Raw genomic sequence first — 20688 nt, forward strand, 5'->3', positions numbered from 1 at the left:
GTATGCACAATAGTTTTATATTGTTATTGCATACGAGTGATTACACTCATTGTTGGTGTGGTGGTCTACCAGAGGCCATGGTATAGTGGGCTACAGATAGAAGATAGTTTTGACTTTCCCTGAGTTATCTGTCAATGACCTGACTTTCCCTCTTGTCCACCATGGGTGTAATTACCACCACAGCCTCTAGGTGCTGCTGTTGAGTCTCCTATTGTTCTCACTTGCTATTTCAGGCGGAAATACTCTCATTATTTTTCTATTCTTTCCTTTTTTAGCTTGGCCAGCCCATTTTTACTGAACTACACGGCAGTTGACAACATTGTGTTGTCATGTGAATTATGTGATATTCCTTGAGCTCCTGTTAGCTGTCTGTTATCACTGTTCATACCTGCGCTCTGTGTTCAACCAGGAGAAAGAGGCTGACAGACAGCAGTGTGTTTTCTACGGATTGTTGCCCTGACTCCAGATGTGAGACGATTAAAGCACCTGTAAATCATTGTGTGGATGAATCAAACAGACAAACGCTTCTGCTCCTCACACACTGGCGGGCCCAGTTGGACATCTACTATTGATAGTATGACGGCTCACTGTGAGACAAATAAATGTTATTCAAAATCTTCTTCTGATGTAAGGGATGGAGCTTTTTTGTGACTCAATAGTTACTGTGTGAGAACTGACAACCTGTTCTGTACTAAGGCTTTGATTTAAGAATCAAAACAATTATTCCATCCAGGGAAATCCATATTTGTGTGTTGTGGTGTTTAGACTGATATAGTGTACAAGCCCAGGAAACATGAAAAAGCTATCAGGGCTTGAGTAGAATATACTGTAGCTTCATCTCTCACTATCTGTCCTACGTGACTTGTTTGACAAAAATCCATCAAAAATCTTTCACCCTGAAATGTCAGACTGAATTCATTTTATATCCAAAACCAAAATTATTTCAAAATGATAAGCTTGAAAGCAGTGTGTCAGACTTGGCATGAAAAGCAGGAGATATGGCTGCTCTGGCAGGGACTCCCTGTGTGAACGAATTCTATAACGCCTGATCAGGCCTGATACCTGGGAAGTCTTTTACAGATGTAGCGATTCATTTCAGACAGTTTGAAACGTGAGGGCTGTGATTGGTACGTGATCTGCCCTCGCTCAAGGGAAAACCTCCAGCTTGACTTGAGACCGCCCCCGTGATAGATAAATGTAATTATAATGAAGCCAGCTGCAATGGATCATTGATCCACCAGGGGGTGCAGTGGGGTTCCACACTGGAGCTCATGTGAAATAAAGTCAGATACAGTACGCTGGATGTACAGCGGAACTTTGTTAAGATCCATATGTCACGGATATCATACTCTGTGCTAAATAAGAGACATGTAATCATTTACAAAACATCACCATGTTGTTATTTAACAAAATAATGTTGTTTAGTCGAAAAAAACGAACAGGAGGAAATGCAGCCCGGCTCTTGATTTTTAATCCTAATTTAATCATCATCTTCACCACGATCATTTATGTTTATGTTCGCCGAATTGACATGAAATCACTGACACATATGAATATACTGTATTCAACTTCATTAAAACGTTATTAACGTGCCAAAACTCAGTAATTCACTAAAGATATTTATATTTTAATGGAGCCTCGTCGGCAGATCAGGATCCCAAAGCGTGGAGCGGAGGGATCCTGATCTGCATGACGGGTGCTATTTTCCCCATAAGGAACAAGTCACTGCAAATTATCCCGCTTATTACACGGCCACATTCTCAACAAAGTAACAACATGACTCCCAATATTAATTGAAATACTTTTATGGATTTAGAAAATGTTTTTATTTATTTAAAAAATAGTTGTATGTATTGATTTAAATTGACATGCATCCGCTAAGAAAAATAGTCCGTTGTTACCGTTTTTTAAACAGTCTGAATGAAACGGCAGCTCTCAGCTGTGTATTTACACAACTAATGGCCCATCAACCACAGCTCTCTCCCCCCCCCTCCCCCCCTGATCTTTCTTCTCCAGCAGCTACATTAACTGTAGGTTACTCTGAGTGACAAGCTTACAATATACACAACACTGTCATTGCAAGTGACCCTCAGTTAGTTGACTTTTATGTTCAACTGCTAAATTTGTTACTGATAAAAAAGGGCTTCTACTGTACCTAATTACCTTAACACTAGAACCGCCAGAGGTTTTTGTATAGGCCTACCTAAACCTGTCAAATCCCGCTATTAGAATGCAATTTTTAACAACATAGGGTGCTACATAACACACTTTCAGGAAAAGTCACGGACTGGGAGACTTTAATATTTTATTGAAAAAAAGGTTACATCGCACACACACAACACACATCACACAAATTTACCCGATTGGCGGTTCTAGTGTTAAATAAACTCACTAATTAATTAAACCAGTTCAATACGCATTATTCTTATTCTTATCATTCTTTATGAGCGCTGAAGTAGTCTTAAAATCAGATCTGTTTTTTAAATGAAATCTGACGGCAGGCAGTTAGCTCTTATCAGCTATGATAAATCCGCCACACCTAATCTGGCCATTCAGCCACAGAGGTCCCTCTATACAAATCAAACTGTAGACGGTGTGAAAGCACCTATTGTTTTAAATAATGGTCGGAATGTGACCTGTGAGCCTTCTGAATTACCGTGGGACAGCACATTCTAAACTAAAATGTTCAATCAATAAAGTAACATCTTATCTTATCTTATCTTAATAATATCTTCATATTAATAATAATAATTAAATCATACAGTATGTTTCCGAAAGGGAGCAGGAGGAAGCAAACACAAAAATATACAAAAATTATACTGCATATTAAAGCAAACGATTGTAAAGGTAAAAGTATGAGCATAACAAATAAAGAAGTGTAATGTAAACATTTACATTATAATTATGATTATTTAATATATAAAGACTATATATTATTGAATTACAAGATTAGATATACTTTAGTTGATCTAAAATATTGATGTGTTCAAATGCTCTTCAAAACACAACTGAAAGTCCATGAAACTTGTCTTTCTGTATTTGTGAATGAAGCGCCATCTCCTGGTTAAAACCTGAAATTAAAAAAATCTGGCAATGCCCTCCTGGAAAATAGTGGGAGGGCTTAACATTCCTCTATACTGGTCTTAGGCAGGTCGTAGGCAGGAAGCTGTAAGCTGGAGTCTGAAATTCAGTGCTACATCTGTATGACACATCTCAGCTCTGTCAACACTGGAGGCCTATTGAAAAAGCTAGCTTTCTAATTCAAAAGTACCTTTTTCTGAGTGGCTCAAACCAAACAATGTTTTCTACCGGCCTCTCCAAGCAGTTAATAATATGTAATATTTTCAGAAAGTGATGCTGACGTCGACGGCGCTCCTTAACGAAAACCAATCATATAGCGGAACTCTTTATGTTAACCTAGCAAATGGTGAAGAGATTAACCTGAGATTGAATGAATAACAGTACATGTACAGTACAATAACGAGTATAAAGTTGTTAAAGAAGCAGTAGCGCTGAGATTGTAACGCGTTAACACACATATATAAAGCCTATGATATAAAGTCATTCAGGGCATATGGGTGACTATTATGTTCTTCATAAAAATAAAAGCAACGTGCTAAAATAAATTGTTATTGTTGTGAGAATTCCCCGGCTGGTTGCAATGGAGAAAAAACAATGTCAAACAAATAAATAGAAGAACAAACAAATAATAAAATCCAAGGGGGACAATGATAGTCTTTCTTACAATGAGATACTCTGATGGGTTTAGTGTTAATTTTGTTGACTAAAACTATGACGAAATATGTTCGTCAACGACCTTTTTTTCCATGACTAAAACGAGACGATGACGAGACGGCACCGACGGCAGTAAACAATAACTGTAACGAAATCAACATGCAATATCGTTGACGAAAAGTGACGAGACGAAAACGTAGTTTACTAAATAAAACATTTGCCAACATCTCTCTTTACTTTCGTTAACGAAAAATGAAGTGACGAAATATTATCAAAGATAACGTTACATCTCTGATGGTCAGTTTTTCTCCCAGCAGTTCCATTTCCGGTGCTGCGGCTGGGCAGCAGCTGTGTGTCTGTGCTGTGCGCGGCGGTACATTTGAATTACACCGGGCAGCGGCACGGTTACCTCATTCACACCAACGGTGTTTCAGGGCCGGTTCGAAGCTGGAGCTTGAAAAACACCGGGTTTTCCTGTTCACACCGCAGCGGAGCAGCCTCTTAGCTCCGGACTCCGGTTCATTTCGAGCACCAAAAAATTGTCCGGCCAGAGCAAAAGCACCGCATACGTCACGCTTACGTCGAGGCGGGGGTAGGGGCAGGGGGGGATCAACTCCTGAATAACAACAAAAAGACGGCGTTTTATCCAGTTTGTACACAACAATGGAGAAACTTAACAAGCAGCAGTGTTCCACTGAAGAGACCAGCTACCTACTGGGTATCTGGTCTTCCGAAGAGGTACAGAGGAAGCTGGAGCACAATCGGCCATTGTTGTTGTTGTCGGTGTCAGCTGTGAGGGGTTTCCGCACGGTTTTCTGAAGCAGGCACGCAAACGGTTACGTCATGACGCAAACAATGACGCAATGACGCAGCACCAGTCGGACTCTGGGCAGTGTGCCGTAGCCGGAGCTAAACCGAAGAACTGGTTCTGAACCTGAAAAGCTCTGGCACGGAGCTTGAACCGGAGTTGCGTTGGTGTGAATGAGGTAACTGTGAACTGTCAGGAAGACTCGGTTCTAACTCATGGTCTAACCAGGGCCCGGGCCATATCCACCATTGAGTAGTGATGGCGAGATGAAGCCTCATGAAGCTTTGAAGCTTTCCAGCCAATTGGTTCGCAAAAGGGTTCATTTCATGAGGCTTCATCATGGGCTTCATTTGAACAAAAAGTGGTCAAAGTGTGTACAAAAGGCAGATTTGGCATCTCAACAGTGTGCTCTATCTCATACTGAGTTCCCAATGAGTAAAGCCTTAGAATAACTCTAAACAACAAACATAAAATCCTATTTTCATGTTAACAATATTGTTTTTATTCCAGTTGAATGGTTGTGATTGAAAAGCCAAAGGAGGCTGGTAAACATTGCAAAGAGGGATTTGAATTCCTTAATAATATTCACAAACGTAACCAGGTTGTAGCCTGAGAAAGGCAAAACCATATCAAAGAATACATTTATTAACTACATTATCTCATTTAGCTGTAGCTTTTATAAACATCAAAAAAGACGTATTGTGCAGTCGTTGAACCAGAGTCGTGAGTCAACTGCTTTCCAGCTGAGCCACAGCACACACACTGAATTTCCCTGAAAACACTGAACCATATTTATTCCTGGATTTATTAATACATTTATTCATCTTTTTATTCTTACATTTTTTTATGCTTGTATCCATTTATACTTATGACATGTTCCGACCTCTATATGGGGCATTCTACCGAATTGATGCAAAGTGCGGTCCCACAACAACAAAAAACTATTTAACAAAACAATTAAGTATTCAGACATAGATATTTACTAAGAATATGTTATGGCCTATTCAAACATAAGGCATTCAATTATATAGTGATAAGCTTAACATATACAAAAACATCATGTATATGGTACTTTCTATTGGGAAGTAGCTGTCCCCAACCCTGACATCTACATTTCATGTTCTGTAAATAACACTTAAAACATTTTTTATTTATTTTTTTTGAATCGTGTATTTAGAAGATCTTTGTGATTGCATTCAAACAGAAGTTGGAATATTTATATTTATTGTGGGTTTAATTTTTTTATAAAAAAACTACACTCAAAAAATCATATCCCCAGTTTTCATGTCACTACCGAAACACAAGGGGTTTTAGTCCAATGGCTGAGCCTGGTTTTTAGCTACACCCCTGCAATTTTGACAAGGCAGTGACACTGCATCCCTGTCCCTCATGACTGAATGGCCAGTAGCTCTATCCCATACTTTTGATATAAATCTGTTCCAAAATCTGAAAATTGGCGTGTAACCTGGCATGTAACCTTAAGAACACATATTATCTTCAATTAAGTAAGCTTTTTCTGAGTTTTATGCAAAGTATTAGGTTTGTATGTGTTTAAACCTCTTCAACAATGTTTTGCGATCATTTTAGCCTCTTATGCGTGTCCAGATCATTAATAGAAACAATTAACTGATTCAAAATAATTTATGCTGCAGCCCACTGACATGGTTTGAAATCGATATAGTATCCAACGTGTGACCCCCCACAGGACTTAAAAAGTACCAAACTATATGAAAATCCCAGAAATCTCGGGGGGCATACCCCCGAACCCCCCTAGCATGTTTAGACCTCGGCATTTAGGAAATCCTGGATATGGCACTGGGTCTAACTCATGGTCTAACTAACCTTATTTATCAGAAAATAAAATGGCAACAACAGGGCTTGGGAGCAGTGGTCGCGTTAACCGAATACCCCCCCGGCTCGGAGCTAGAGCCTGAAAAGTACCGTTTTTTCCTCTTCACACCGCAGCGGCGCTGCCTCTTAGCTCCGGAATCCGGTTCGTTTCTAGCTCCAAAAAATTGTCGGTCTCGCAGCAAGATTCCGGAGCTAAGAGGCGGCGCCGCTTACGTCTCTCTTACGTCGAGGCGTGCAGAAAACTAAACCCACCTCCCCTGAACATGGGTCGACTGAAGAGTCTCGTCATGCCTGCCTACAAGCAGTAGTCCTGAGCAAAGTGACTAGAAGGTGTGATATATTTATTTTAATGTCACCTTATATATATTCGTGTGTGTTAAATTTGAAGGGACAAAGTACATTTTTCCTCTTTTAAATATAGCGCAATAGTCTTTTCTTCCACTTTTATGTGTAATCAAAAGGGTGGTTTTTTGGCTATCTGTGGTTAGGCATAATACAAATGACCTTTGACATCTGCTTTGCAGTTCCCAGAATATCAGGAGAGTGTTAGGGTCTCTCTGTTAATCATCAACGGTTTTTGCAATTAACAGGGGAATTCCCAGACATATTTTCAGATATAAGGCAGTTAAAGTCTTGTAGTAATAATGATTTATCTCCTACAGACCCCAAAAGAGGCCTTGAGAATTGAGTCAAACAGTTACCGAGGCCATAGTCTTTTGTTCTCATTAATGTCTGTATTCATTCCAGATAGCTGACTTTTAGGTGAGAAGAAGGTCAGGGAAGGCCTTAGGCCATGGGAACAGTTAAGCTTTGTTATTTACCTAATCCTAATCCTATATGTCATGAGACGATGACGTTTGGATATTTACAAATATGGCTTTCATAAAGAAAAACAGGTGACTGTTGTGTGATAAGATACATGATAGGATGTGTGTGTGTGTTGAAGATGTTTAGGGGGAATGAGTATGTTTCCTGTCAAAGAGTTCTCTGTCATGACTCCAAATCATTGATTGGGGGATCTGCCTAAGGGCAGAGGGACAAACACACACACACACACACACACACTTACACTGTGAAGCAACAGATGGAATCAACAACTGCGGACTTACTACCTGGGGTCCCGCCCAGAAGGGAAACCGACCAATGGAACACTGCCAACTCACTGGCTAGCTCGCTCAGAAGTGAACTCGCCAATAACAAATAGCTAGGGAAGAGCAAGCGATAAAACTCCTCCCCACCTGTGTATAAATGTTGTGACGTTCCTGAGACGTGTCTCACACAGTGGTAGAACCTGAGCCCGGAGTACTCTGCAGAGTGCTTCGTGATTAGGTGAATAGGAGATTGGGTGATGTATTGTATGTTTTTACCATTAAAGCAGATTATTGTTTAACCCTTATCCTGGTGCTTTGACTTTTCCTTCTTTTAAAACAAACTCATAGAGGAACGCGCAAAGCAGAGATTCTGCCTCAACAAAGGCAACCACACACTTGTAAAAAAAAAACACACTTTATAAAGTCAGGCAACACTAACCAGGCTTAACTAACTTGTGTTAGTCTCGTGGCTAATTCATCAATCAATCAATCAATCAATGTTTATTTATATAGCCCAATATCACAAATGTTACATTTGTCTCAGTGGACTTCACAGTTTGTACAGAATATCAGTATGACAATACGACACCCTCTGTCCTTAGACCCTCACATCGTACAAGGAAAAACTTCCAGAGAAAACCCCACAGTTTAAAGGGAAAAATGGGAGAAACCTCAGGGAGAGCAACAGAGGAGGGATCCCTCTCCCAGGACGGACAGACGTGCAATAGATGCCGTGTGTAAATTGAAAAGATAATACATTTGCAACATAGGTAGTCCAAATGTTTTGAAATGCATATGTGTATAATAAGAAGATGAATCCACGAGGATATCCATCCAGGACTTATGATCCAGGACCGCAGCCACGACTCAAGATCCAGGACTCGCAATCCATGACACAGGACCGCAGGATCAGCCATGAGGCCAATTCATAGAGATCCAATTCATAGGCTCAGCGCTAGCTTTATGGGCTTAAAAAAAAAAAGATCAATTAGCTGAGCTTCTTCCCGTTACATGGATATAGAACATTCATAGTTTATTGAATATTAAGATGCCCTCAGACACTGTTTCCTGCAGATGACACGTTCCCCCCCCCCCCCCCCCCCCCCCCCGTATCGGGGGTGCGGTGTAGAAGAGGTTAATATTCATTCTATAACACATAGGTTTGAGCAAGCTCTCTGATTGGTCAATAGGCGTGTTTGATTCCACGATCAAACAACGATCAAATAGAACGTGCCTAATCACAATGTATCCAGTGGCCTACACACGCCCCACTAGCCTACCAAAACTACTTCCATGAGCCTACATCGTGTATCTCTAGACAAATGAAAGATGTGGAGCAACGCGCTTTTTGCAGGTCCGGGACACGCCATGAAATGGCCACTGGAGGAAAGCTCTTCCTATAACGTACTCCTACCCGTGAACACCACAGCACCACCTGCAAAAAAGTCTGGCATGGAGTTCATGGAGAGCTGTTTCAAGAATTGCACTTTTAATGGCAGCATGAACATCCACCTTCATTCTGAACCCAAAATGTTTCAGCACCATGGACAGCCTGATTTGATTAGTTCCGCCAATCCCACACAGTGATTACTCAGATATTTAAATAGCCTAATTCAAGAATTGTTTTCAATAAATAGTTTTCAATAAATTGGTTAATAATATGTGACCCGCTCTATCGAAATCAGTCGGAAGTCGCAACGGCTCATTTCAAAATAAACGTGGATTTGCGTAAAAAACTATTTTTTCGGGGTTCGGGTGTTTTGTTTGATTTTAAACAAACAAAGTCTTGGCTTTCAGAATATGAAACTTTTATTTCCAAACTCACACGATAAATACATTCTTTAAGCTTGTAAAGGGAAGATGACAAGCAATCTGCTGTTCCGCAGCGCCGCCCCCCCCTCCCTCCGGCTGACATTATGAATGTAAGCGTAGAGTAATCATAAATAACACGGCAGGGTCCGTTACAGTTTGTTTTCATCTGATTTCAATTAAACAAAGTCTTGGCTTTCAGAATATTAAACTTGTTTCGGCAAATTCAGATGATAAATACAGCTTTTAAGCTTGTAACGGCATAAATACAAGCGGAGAACGGAGTAATGTAACGTCACAGCAGACATAACAACAGCCGGTGTTTCTCGTGAGGGTTTTCCCCGGGAACGCAATACACACAAATGCAAAATTACACAAACACACACACACACGTATACACAAACACACACTCGCGAGCTTCTCCCAGACCAGTAATCCAAACGAAAATATCTTCCCTCCGTAGTATTTTGCTCATTTGCTAATAACCAATCAGATCGATGGATTCCAGAGAAGAGAAAACTTTAAAGGCCTTTTTCTCAAAATGATGACTCGGTGACAGTCATTATATAATGTGACATATTTCGCTTAATATTTGGAGTACAAAAACAATCCTGATATCATTAGAAAGCTAGGAATATCCTCTTTCCAGTAGTGTATACAACTCAAAATTTGTCTTCGGGTCAATGCGACTGATTTCGATAGAGCAGGTCACATATATTATTTACTATAATTATATCAATAACTGTAAGCGGGGTAGCAGGAGTGTTTGATCGGCTATCGTTACCATGGGAACTACTTTCTAGGAACTACTTTCTGACGGAGATTAACTCAAGCAGAAAGCGTAGGTTTGGGAGCAAATTAGCCCACATTATGAAAGGATTTTACGATATTGTGAAATATCGTAAAATAAGCGCCTCGGTCCTGCCGCAGTACTGTCGTACCAATAATGACGTTAAAGAACGGCCTCTCGTGTATGATTGCTTAAATAAACTACGAATGTTTTATATCCATGTAACGGGAAGGAACTCAGCTAACTGATCTTTTTTTTTTTTTTTTTAAACCCACAAAGCTAACGCTCTGCCTATGAATTAGCCACAAGTGGAAAAGTTCTAACGCATTACTGCACAGAAACTCACTCATAACCAGGGGCGGCGCCAGGGGGGAGCTAGGGGGTGCTGAAGCACCCCCCAGGATTGCCAAAGCAACCCCTAAGCCCCCCCAAGACATATATATTTTTTTTTTTTTCGAGGATTGTTATGAATATTTTTATTAAATTAAATCAGAAAAATTATTGATTACATCAATGCAAATGTGAAACAAACAAATGTTTGACCAAAAACATAAAGCCAACACAGGTTATATGATTAGGCCAATGGCCAGCACCCATTCGATTTTTGACCAACCCATAGGCTAAATTACTTTGTGACACTTGAGTGACTTCCTGTTAGCTGGAGCCCCAAATTATTTGCTAACAGCAAAGTGACAAATGGATTGTTTTTTAGTCCTTAAATGTCCATGTGTGGACACTCAATCAAAACCAACTGAAAGCGAGAGGGATTCTGCACATAATAGGCCTCGTGAGTACAAGTAGCTTACTTTTGGGTGTCTGTGTTTCATTCAAGCTCTGCTCTGTGTGTGTGTGGCACGAGCCATTTTGTGTGCGTGCGAAAGCGAGCGAGAGAGAGAGCGCACCGGTGGGTATCTACCCGAGATCATTGTGGTTAGCATCTGGTGCTAGCTAGCCAAGCTAACGGATATAAGGAGCTTTTTCAACAACAAGGTGGAGGGAGAACTCTCTCCTCCTGTCAGACTGAGAGTCTCAGATAACCTCAGCTCAGGTGAAGTAAAGGACTCTCAGTGTTTAGATAGTTCACTTTAGTCTAGTTATCTCAGTGGATCTCAAACGGTTTGTTTTAAAAGGGGAGTGATTTGTAAAATATCTATAAAGAAATAGAAAATCTGTTTACAGTTCTGTTTCATATGTAGGCCTACTGTATGTTGAGAGATGTATCCATAGATCTCTTCATTTTGCTCTCAAAGTGCACCAGATCGATGCCTTTAACTTCAATATTTAAAAAAATCTTCCCCACTAGAGGACGTGAGGACCCTCCTAGAGGAGGTGGGGTCTCTGACACCTATATGCCGTGAGCTGATTACCGAGGCTTCATTGTAACAGTCGCGGGTACACTGTGTGTGCGTGGGGAGTGTTGCAGTAGAAAATTCAACTGTAGCGCTGGTGCATTAATGGGAAACCCTTAATGTTTGAGCACCCTCTATGAAACGTCAAGCTACCCCACAGCAAGTTGTGAGGATCTGCAGTACTTCCTCCTTCTTTTCCCCCTTCTGTGTTTGTTTTGTCTGTGTGTCTGTCTTCCTGGCTGGGCGTGGCTGTCCTACTTTCGATTCCCGCCAACTCACCTCCTCAACTGCTGCTCATCTCACTGATTGCCACTACTCACCTGCACTTAAAACCCTGGTTCCCATCCTCAGATTTTGCCAGTTCTTCGTTTATTCTTCAGTGGTAAACTAACGTCCAGGCCTACTAGTGTTTTCCCTAGTGACTTTTTGATGCTTTTTGTGAAAGGAAATTCTTTCCTAATCCTGCTTGTTTTTCCTGTTCCAGATCCACATACTCCAGCCGCTCTGCCTGCCATGTCCAGCCCTCCCTCCTGGTCAGCCCAGCTCCACGTCTCCCCTCTATCGTCAACTCCTTGCCAGTGTCGTGGATAAAATAAAATTTTTTTTGACACTTCACCACTGTCTCAGTTTTAGTACTTGCATAGCGGGTTCTCATCTCCAGTCACTTCTCGGGGAGCCTAACAAAAGAGGTCTTCAATGGCATTAAAACGATAAAAACGCTGCAGAAGTTAATCCATTGGTTAATCCAATGTGTCTGTGTCCCTTTGAAACGATTTCTGATAATCCATAAGCAATAAACCTGCTTTTCCGTTTCAAGATGTCAGAGCGAGAGATAGGTTTGCTCTCAAGCAAAACTGTGCGCACATCATGGGCGTCGCAGCCATTATATGAGGGTGGGACAAGTCCCCCCCACTTTTTCAAATGATTAGTTTAGACCCCCCCACTTTTACCATGTGGAATGTCCGTGAATCGGTCTATCCACTCGCCGCACTTTGTAGAGCGCTGGGTCAGTGCTTCACTATCAAATCCATTCCACTTGCTTATTGAGAGAATGCCCAAATCAATGAGACTCCGTACCATGTTTTCACTGCTACTTTGTACCAAGGCAGATTCTCCCATAGCGCGCGCATGTTCAAGGAGTGTTGTCATAGTTGGACAGCTCAGATCTGTTGTATGAAGCGATGCCGGTAGCGGAGGTAAGGCACACACACCAAGTGTTCAGGACATTGTTAAAAACTGCGAAAATCAAAGCTGACGATCTCTTTGTTTGATATATTTTCTCCCCCAGACAACATGGACATAAGAAAAAAAAATTCAAAGAAGAGGAAAGTAAGTCATCAGCTGGTAGCAGTTAATCAGTTAACAGTGATGGCGGCGGCAAAAGCGTCTCACTTCTTGAGAGGAGTTTCGTCTTTATCTCATGATAGAGAGATACAAATACTGAATAGTTTAGATGAGAAAAGGCATCGGAATGCCAGGTTACTAGTATTTATCATGTAAACATGGAGGCGTGTTGCGCAGTGGATAGAGCCTTGGTGTTGGAATCAGGGGGTCACATGTTCAAACCCCACTGCAGTCAGCATGTCGTTGTGTCACTGGGCAAGACACTTCACCCCAAATTGCTCCTGTGGGGATTGTCCACAGTATTGAGTAAGTCGCTTTGGATAAAAGCGTCTAACATGTAATAATAGTAATAAACAGGGAACATGAATAACCCGATCTCACTGTGCTCATGTAAATGTTACCGGTCTCAGGATTGGGATCTGAGACGGCTGAGAACAATGACAAGAAGTCACACACGTTAGCTTATGGAATGTTCTGCTTTATTCAAAATCATAAAATATATTTATATCTCTCAAAATAACATAGTTCTTTAGGTTTCTCAAGCACATATAGAATTAATTAAAACAGTAAACTCTGAATTGAAATAAATCAACTTAAATACATGTGTAATATTCCCTTTTCTTTACACAATAAGTGATTTATCTCTATATTGTGCATATATACCTTACATGTTACTACACATACTCTGAGTGTTTCATTCACATGTTAACTATTACAAACTCATTCCTTATAAAGCTACACATATTAACAAGAACACAATAAGTGTTCTTCATAACTTATGACACATTTACAATGAGCCTTAGCAAGGTGCTTAGTTAACCACAATAGCATTTTACATGAATACAACACACTACTAGCATGGCTAGGCCACTTCTGTAATGAATTCATGTGGTAAGACACTTCTCTATTAACATTAGATAATTCTTCTATTCATCTACCAACATTTCTCTGAAGCCCACATTAAATTACAACGAAAGGCATTATATCATTGCGTCACGACCGTGTATCGCTAACCAGCTACAATATGAAAGAATACCAAGCTAACGGCTAACTCGCGCATGCATCGCAAGCTAAGCTACATGCTAACATGCTAACCAGAGTTGGCACTTCTTATCATAAATACCTCAAATTCCATTTAATTGCTCATTAACCATGTTGAGTTTTCCCAAACCGTTACTGAGTTGATCCGTTAACATTTTATAACATTTACTGATTATTTATGCATTTCTAGACAGTTTACCCACCTGAGAAAAATGACAAGAAGTCACACACGTTAGCGTATGGAATGTTCCGGCCATCCCTTGACCAGTGTTGCCAACTCCATAGTAAGGAAAGTAGCTATTGGCTGTCCGAAAAGTCGCCAGAAGTCCCTAAATGACGTCATCGCCTAATTTGCATATCATGTGATGGCGGTAAAATAACGTTCCACCCCCTTCAAGGATCAAAACTTGAAACCACCAGAGTAAATCCAGACGACAGTAGATCAGAAATGTCTCTATTAGAAAAAGTAGAAATAGTTTTTGTCATTTTTAGTAGAAATATCCCTTACAATAAAGGCAATAGGCTATAGTATGCCTGTGTGTCATCTCCAATAAATGGCTTCAACCATCCTTTAAACTCAGGGTTTGATTCCCACTCCTTTCTGTACTTTTGTGAATACAGTTTAGACCAGGGGTCGGCAACCCGCGGCCCACGGGCCGCACGCGGCCCTTTAAGCCCTCTGCTCTGGCTCCCTTGAGCTTAGACAAAAATAAGAAGGAAATAAAATTAAAGTATTTGTAGGACAATTTATATTTTGTTGCATGGTTGAAAATGTTTCGTATCTTGTATTTTGAGGTGATACTGTGACACATAAATAAAAAACAAAACGGTTTTAATTAGGTCAACTAAAATATGCGTCACATCCTGCTACGGTCCCGCGCGAGCGCCTTTTCCTGCGGGTGAATAACCTGACCCCCGGCTCGATGGTAGTGATGGGATTTATGGCTCTTTGAAGGGAGCCGGATCTTATGGCTCCGTTCCTTTCAAAGAGCCGTTCAAAAGAGCCGTTTTTTTGGCGGGGTTACTTGGTTTGTCTGTGAAATAATCACCAGGATAATGATTGACTGTATTGCCAGACCTAATGTCAATAATCTGCTTTGTAAACACGACACAAGGTGGCGCCATATCCATGTCATTCATGTCCGTGAATGTACTACTTTGAATTTACCCTCCGTATGTGTTAAGTAAATAAAGTTGCCTTGCCTTGAATGAAATTCACGCAACTCTTAATATTAGATACTGTGTTTTTAAGTGGCGATGGAGATCATTTGTTGACCCTGCTTTAAAGGATATTTTGCCTTTACAAATAGTGCGCTTTTTTGGTTGAAGTTCATCAAAATGCTGCTGCGTTTTCGCGTTTGGCTCATTTTCCATCCGAAAAACACGTCGTCTACCTGTCCTGTAGTGTAGCCTACCACTTGTTATGACTTCTCTCTCTCGCGTATTCCGTGAAGACCCACCCCATCTCACTCCTCCTGCTGAAACCTACTAATCAGAGTAGGGGCGGGTCTTCACAGAATACGTTTGGGGAACAAAATCAAGCTTTTTAACAGGCGAGTGGATTTTGGCAGGCAGTGAGTGCGGACTTACAATTGAACGATAACAAGAACGGCTCTCACCAAGTACGACTCGGTTCCCCTCGTTCATACCAAAGAGCCGTTCAAAAGAATCGGCTCGTTCGCGACCGACACATCACTACTCGATGGGCGAACTATGGATAAATCAAAGAACAGTACCGGAGGAACACAGGATTCTGTGTGGACAGAGTTATATGCTTTCACAGCAAACGATGCTGGTTTACCGGTATGTTTGATATGTAGAGAGAAGTTGTCAAAGGTGCTGCACCGCAGCCTTTACGTATCGAGGAACAACGGGAACAACACGGAGAGGAAGACAGCTGACGATCTTCAGTCATAATTCAATGGGGTATGTAATTTATTTCAGAAAACACTTTTTGTTATATTCCATGGAATGCTCTTAACATCCCGATAGCAATGAATATATTAAATGCTTTGACAATAAATACATACAAAAATTGATCTTTGGAAGCCGTAGCGCTGTAAAAAGCAAGACCAATCATCTGAGCCGGCCCGGCTAAAATAACTGGATGGCCTACCTGCCTGTCAGCCTGTCAGCCTCCCATCTGTGCACAAATGTATCTCGTGCGCTCATTGGTCATGTGTGCGTTAGTGTGTGTTGGAGGAGGGTTTCTGTGAGGAAGTCTGAAGGAAGAGGCATATTTTTTCCGGTAGTGTATTTTCAAATTGTAGCCCACTCGATCTGGTTTCTCCATTCTTACCTACCCTACCTTTAACTATTTTTAGGGTGCAGCTATATGTTTTATTTATTTCAAAGTGGGTCCATTTTAATAATATTTATTTTTCCTTCGAATGTGCAGAGGACTCCCCAAGTGCTGTGTTTAATTTATTTTAAAGTAGGCCTGTGTATTGTTTTTAATTCTCCTTATAGGAGTTCTTTGTTTCTTATTAGAGGTTAACAGTTTTATATAATGTAATAAATAGCCTAATAAATGCAAAGAAAACTGTAGTTTTTGTCTGATATAACAATAAATACAACTTTATTAGCTATCAAGCTATGAAATATGTTTTGCGGCTCCAGACAAAAAAAATGTTTGGGAAAAAGCAGCAAAATGGCTCTTTTGGTCAAAATGGTTGCAGACCCCTGGTTTAGACTGTGACATGATGACCTACGTGGATGTTTAGGTTGTCACAGAGAGGCACACACACAGTGGACGAGGTGATTAAGTGACTGAAGCTGTCTCGACGCGAGAGAGTGTGGCTGTCTCCTCCTCTCTGCTCTGACTGCAGCTGAGCTGCTGCGGGAGGCAACTTTGAGTCTGCGCGCCTGCGAATACTATGGGAGGGCTGAGGGGCTCACGGCAGCTCGTTAACTGCAGAACAATATGTGAGTCTCAAAACACCAGAAAAGTCCCTAATAACATCAGTACAAGTCGTTAAATTAGTCGTTAGTCGCTTTTGACAAAAATAAGTAGCCGGAGGGTTTGGAAAGCCGCCGAATTTAATGACAAAGTCGCCAAGTTGGCAACACTTCCCTTGACTTCTTCGCTCTTATCTCAAACCAGAACGTCAGACCTCTAGCCAATGTTAGTGTAGAGCACCAACTACAGGTTAAACTGTATAACAGCACACAAACTAAATATCAGTAGATACTTGTCACGAAGCTTGGTGAACATGAAATTGTAAATAAATGTAAATAACAAGATTAAATAGCAGGGTGTCTGCTTTTATGTAACTTAAGCATTACATGCCTCATATTTTACAGTCCGGTACATAAACACCACGATGTACTGTAGAGACGCAGTCAGTGTGTTTGACTGGAGCCTCAGTTCGATAAGAGATTATTTTCTGAATTCTTTAACTTCGGTACTGTCTCTCAAAATGGTAATGTGCATTATGTTTTAATTATACTTCTTATCATTCAGAAGATTTGTGTGTGTGTTTATGTTTTACTGAGTGCTTATAGGCAATTTCCATCCCAGTATTCAGTTAACTATTTATTTTCCGTGCACATTACATAGGCTAGCTAATATTCTACCTACTGCTTGGGACTTTGTGTCTTCAAAATGTCCAATGTCACAGACTGGGACTTACTTTAGAGTCAGTTGTATTTACATTCAGTATGACTTGTTATGAGTCAATGTGAAAGAGTATACTGCTCAATAAATAATGATCACTTCACCACCTCTCTTGACATCTAGGCGCTTGAGAGTGAGTCAGAGGCAGAACACAGGGACAGTGGAGAGAGGTCCATTGCTGAGGTGAGTGATGAAAGGGAAATTACAGTTTAGAGTAAATTGTGATGTGGACTCTCATCCCAGAATATTAAGGAAATCAGTGGGGATATTGAACAGGAAACATTTCAGTCAAGGGGCATCATATGACCAATATAGACAGAAGAGCAATATTTATTTGAAAATGTAAGTCAATGATACTATTCCTAGGTGAACTTAACATCTGTATGGAGTCAGATCAGTCTCAATATTAATAAATGCTCACAGAAGGATTCACAAATGTATTTTGCGATTTATATATACATGACTCTCCACAACAATATCTCAATGCACTCACAAATATTAAATTGGCATTTAAACTGCTTTTTATTAATTCAAAGACGGCTCTGAATTAATAATCAAATATGTTTATTTTCTTTACTACTGGATGAAATTACAAAATGTACCCACCATTTTTCTCATGCTAGTATAGCCACATAAAAGTATCAAACCACCTGTTAAAATGCACCAGAATAAAGGAAATCTATTTCTTTTTTCGTGGGGGGATCCTCAAACCCCCCGTTAAAAATGTCCCCCCCACATTCAAGATGCTTCCTACGCCCATGGTGCGCATAGCTCTCATTTCTCAATGGTAAGGTGTGTGTGTATGTGGAAATCCCCCTTTGGTTCTATTGGCTCTAACGGTAAAAAAGACGTGTCAATCACCAACATCGACCAATGGGTTCCAGATAAACTGTGAACACGGCCATTTCAACCCAAATCACCTCAGAGGTGGAGTTTTTGTTGCGTCAAACAGCACTTTGAAATGGAATGAATCCCATCGACGGCAATCTAAACAAAACAGGAATCAAACGTGTCCTACCCCCCCCCCCCCCCCTTAGGTCACAGGCTCCTCCAACAGTTCAACACAATAAAACAGATACACAGAAGAAACACTGCAAGTAAATACAAAAAGAAAAATAGTAAAAAAGTGAAATAGTGGGTCGGTTTTGGTGCAGTGGTTAGAGCGTTGGTCATCAGATCAAGGGGCGTTGGTGAACTCCAGTTCGAATCCTGCCTCGGCCGCCACTGCATCAGGCCGTTGTGTCCTTGGGCAAGACACTTTACCCGCATTTGCTCCTGTGGGTAATGTCCACAGTAATGACTCTTACATGTCTAATATGTGTAATGTGTAATTGTAAAGCGCTTTGAGCACCTGCTCGAATAAAAAAATGTAATGCCTTATGTGATATATTTATTTTAATGTCACCTTATGTGTGTTGAATTTGAAGGGACAAAGTACATTTTTCCTCTCAAATATAGAGAGGCCTTTTCATATATTCCTGAAACAATGTCCCACTTTTAGTAGAAGTAGATTAGCGCAATAGTCTTTTCTTCCACTTTTTGTGTAATCAAAACGGTGGGTTTTTTGGCAATTTGGGGCTAGGGAGAATACAAGTTACCTGTGACCTTTGCCTTGCAGTTCCCAGACATCTGGAGAACAGGGATCTTTTGTTCCCATTTATAAAATGTATTTCAAAGCGGATGTCGAGGTGACAGAAAGTTCCAAGAAACCTTTAAGCGGCAAGAATAATTAACTGTTGTTAAAGATATGCAGGATAAGAAAGTGTGTGTCTTTTGGAGCAGCTACATTTGATTACTTCTCAAACTAGGTGTGTGTGTGTGTTTTATTTATTTCTCTGTTTTGTTCTTTCATGTGTGAGTACTAAAATGCTACAGAAATGTGGAGAAATTAGCTTAAACATGTTTAATTACTCTATATGAAATGGAAGCAGCTTTTCAGGACAGAGAAGAGAAGGCGGGGGAAGGAGACATTCTCCATTAGGTACAACAGGTGAAAATATCAGGGAAATCTACATATCTTAAAAATATATGTATGTGTTCAATTACTTTGTATCAATAATAAGCAGTCTGTATCAAAAGAAGCTGGAAATATGCAAAGTGAAACCTTTTATTTGAAGTAAAGATGTGAACAATAGCTCAAGTGGCTGGAAAGGCTGCAGGACAAATGAGTGTGTGTTCTCTATACTGGGCCTGTGTGAAGTTTGATTATTTGAAAAGCATCTCTAATACTGCTTGAGAGCAAAGGTAATGTTTTCCTCGTTATTATTTGAGATGAAGGTAATTTACATGTATTACGTATATTTAGCCAACTATAACAACTATATCTTAAAACATATTTGTAACTTGTGTGTGGTAACCTGAGGGGTGAAGGTGGCCACAAACAGGGAACCATATAGAAGAATGTGTGTGTGCTGGCTGCAAGATGTGAGATAAGATAAACAAACTTGTTATTTGGAGCAGGTTCGTGCTGGACACTGAAGGTATCTGTTCTTCATCAAACTGAAGAGACACTTTTGTTTTCCGGGTCTCCTAGCTGGCTCGCGCTGATTGGGTACGACAGGCCATGTGTTGGTCTCTTCCAATGGGAGACCCCTCTGGGGGAAGCATGCACACACCTCCTCCTATATTTTTAGTATGATAGCCTGTGTTTTCTCTAAGTTCGCTCTCTTCTTCCTCATGCTGTCCAAGGGGTAAGACCTCTCCCAGCGAGAGGAACTAGAGCCAGAGTAATCCGGATTACTTCGTGATTGAGGTTGTATTTGTGTTGTATATTTTACCATTAAAGCAGATTATTGTTTAACCCTTATCCTGGTTGCTTTGAATTATTCCTCTGTTAATCTGACCCATTCATAAAGGAACGCGCGGAGCAGAGGTTCAGCCCCAACAATTATTATTATTATTATTATTATTATTATTATTAGTGTAATAAGAGTCTATATACAAGTGATTGGAATATCATATATTTGACAAATAATTTCTAATTAGCAGCCAGATGAATGTTATGGATGTTGTTTCAAAGTTCAGGTGTTTAATAGTCTTATGGCCTGTGGGATGAAACTGTCCCTGTCTGGTGGTTTTAGTCCGGATGCTGCAGTACCGCCTGCCAGACAGCAGCAGACGGAACAGTTTGTGACTGGGGTGATGGGGGTCTTTTATAATCCTGAGGGCTTTCTTTAAGGTTAACCTGGTATTTCTACTTCACTACATTTATTTGAGTTACTTTGCAGATTCTGATTAATGATGTGAAATATAAA

The 20688-nt window shown here is 40.5% G+C and overlaps 1 long non-coding RNA gene across 1 annotated transcript; it reads left to right on the forward strand.

The window, feature by feature from the left end:
* The first annotated feature begins 12496 nt into the window (after positions 1–12496).
* On the forward strand, positions 12497–17618 carry LOC307017494. Its single transcript, XR_013802200.1, has 3 exons — positions 12497–12629; positions 12722–12762; positions 17558–17618. It is a non-coding gene; the product is annotated as an uncharacterized lncRNA (long non-coding RNA).
* Positions 17619–20688: the final 3070 nt, after the last annotated feature.

Source organism: Notothenia rossii (genome assembly GCF_949606895.1).
Source record: "Notothenia rossii genome assembly, chromosome: 8".
NCBI classification, from domain to species: domain Eukaryota; kingdom Metazoa; phylum Chordata; class Actinopteri; order Perciformes; family Nototheniidae; genus Notothenia; species Notothenia rossii.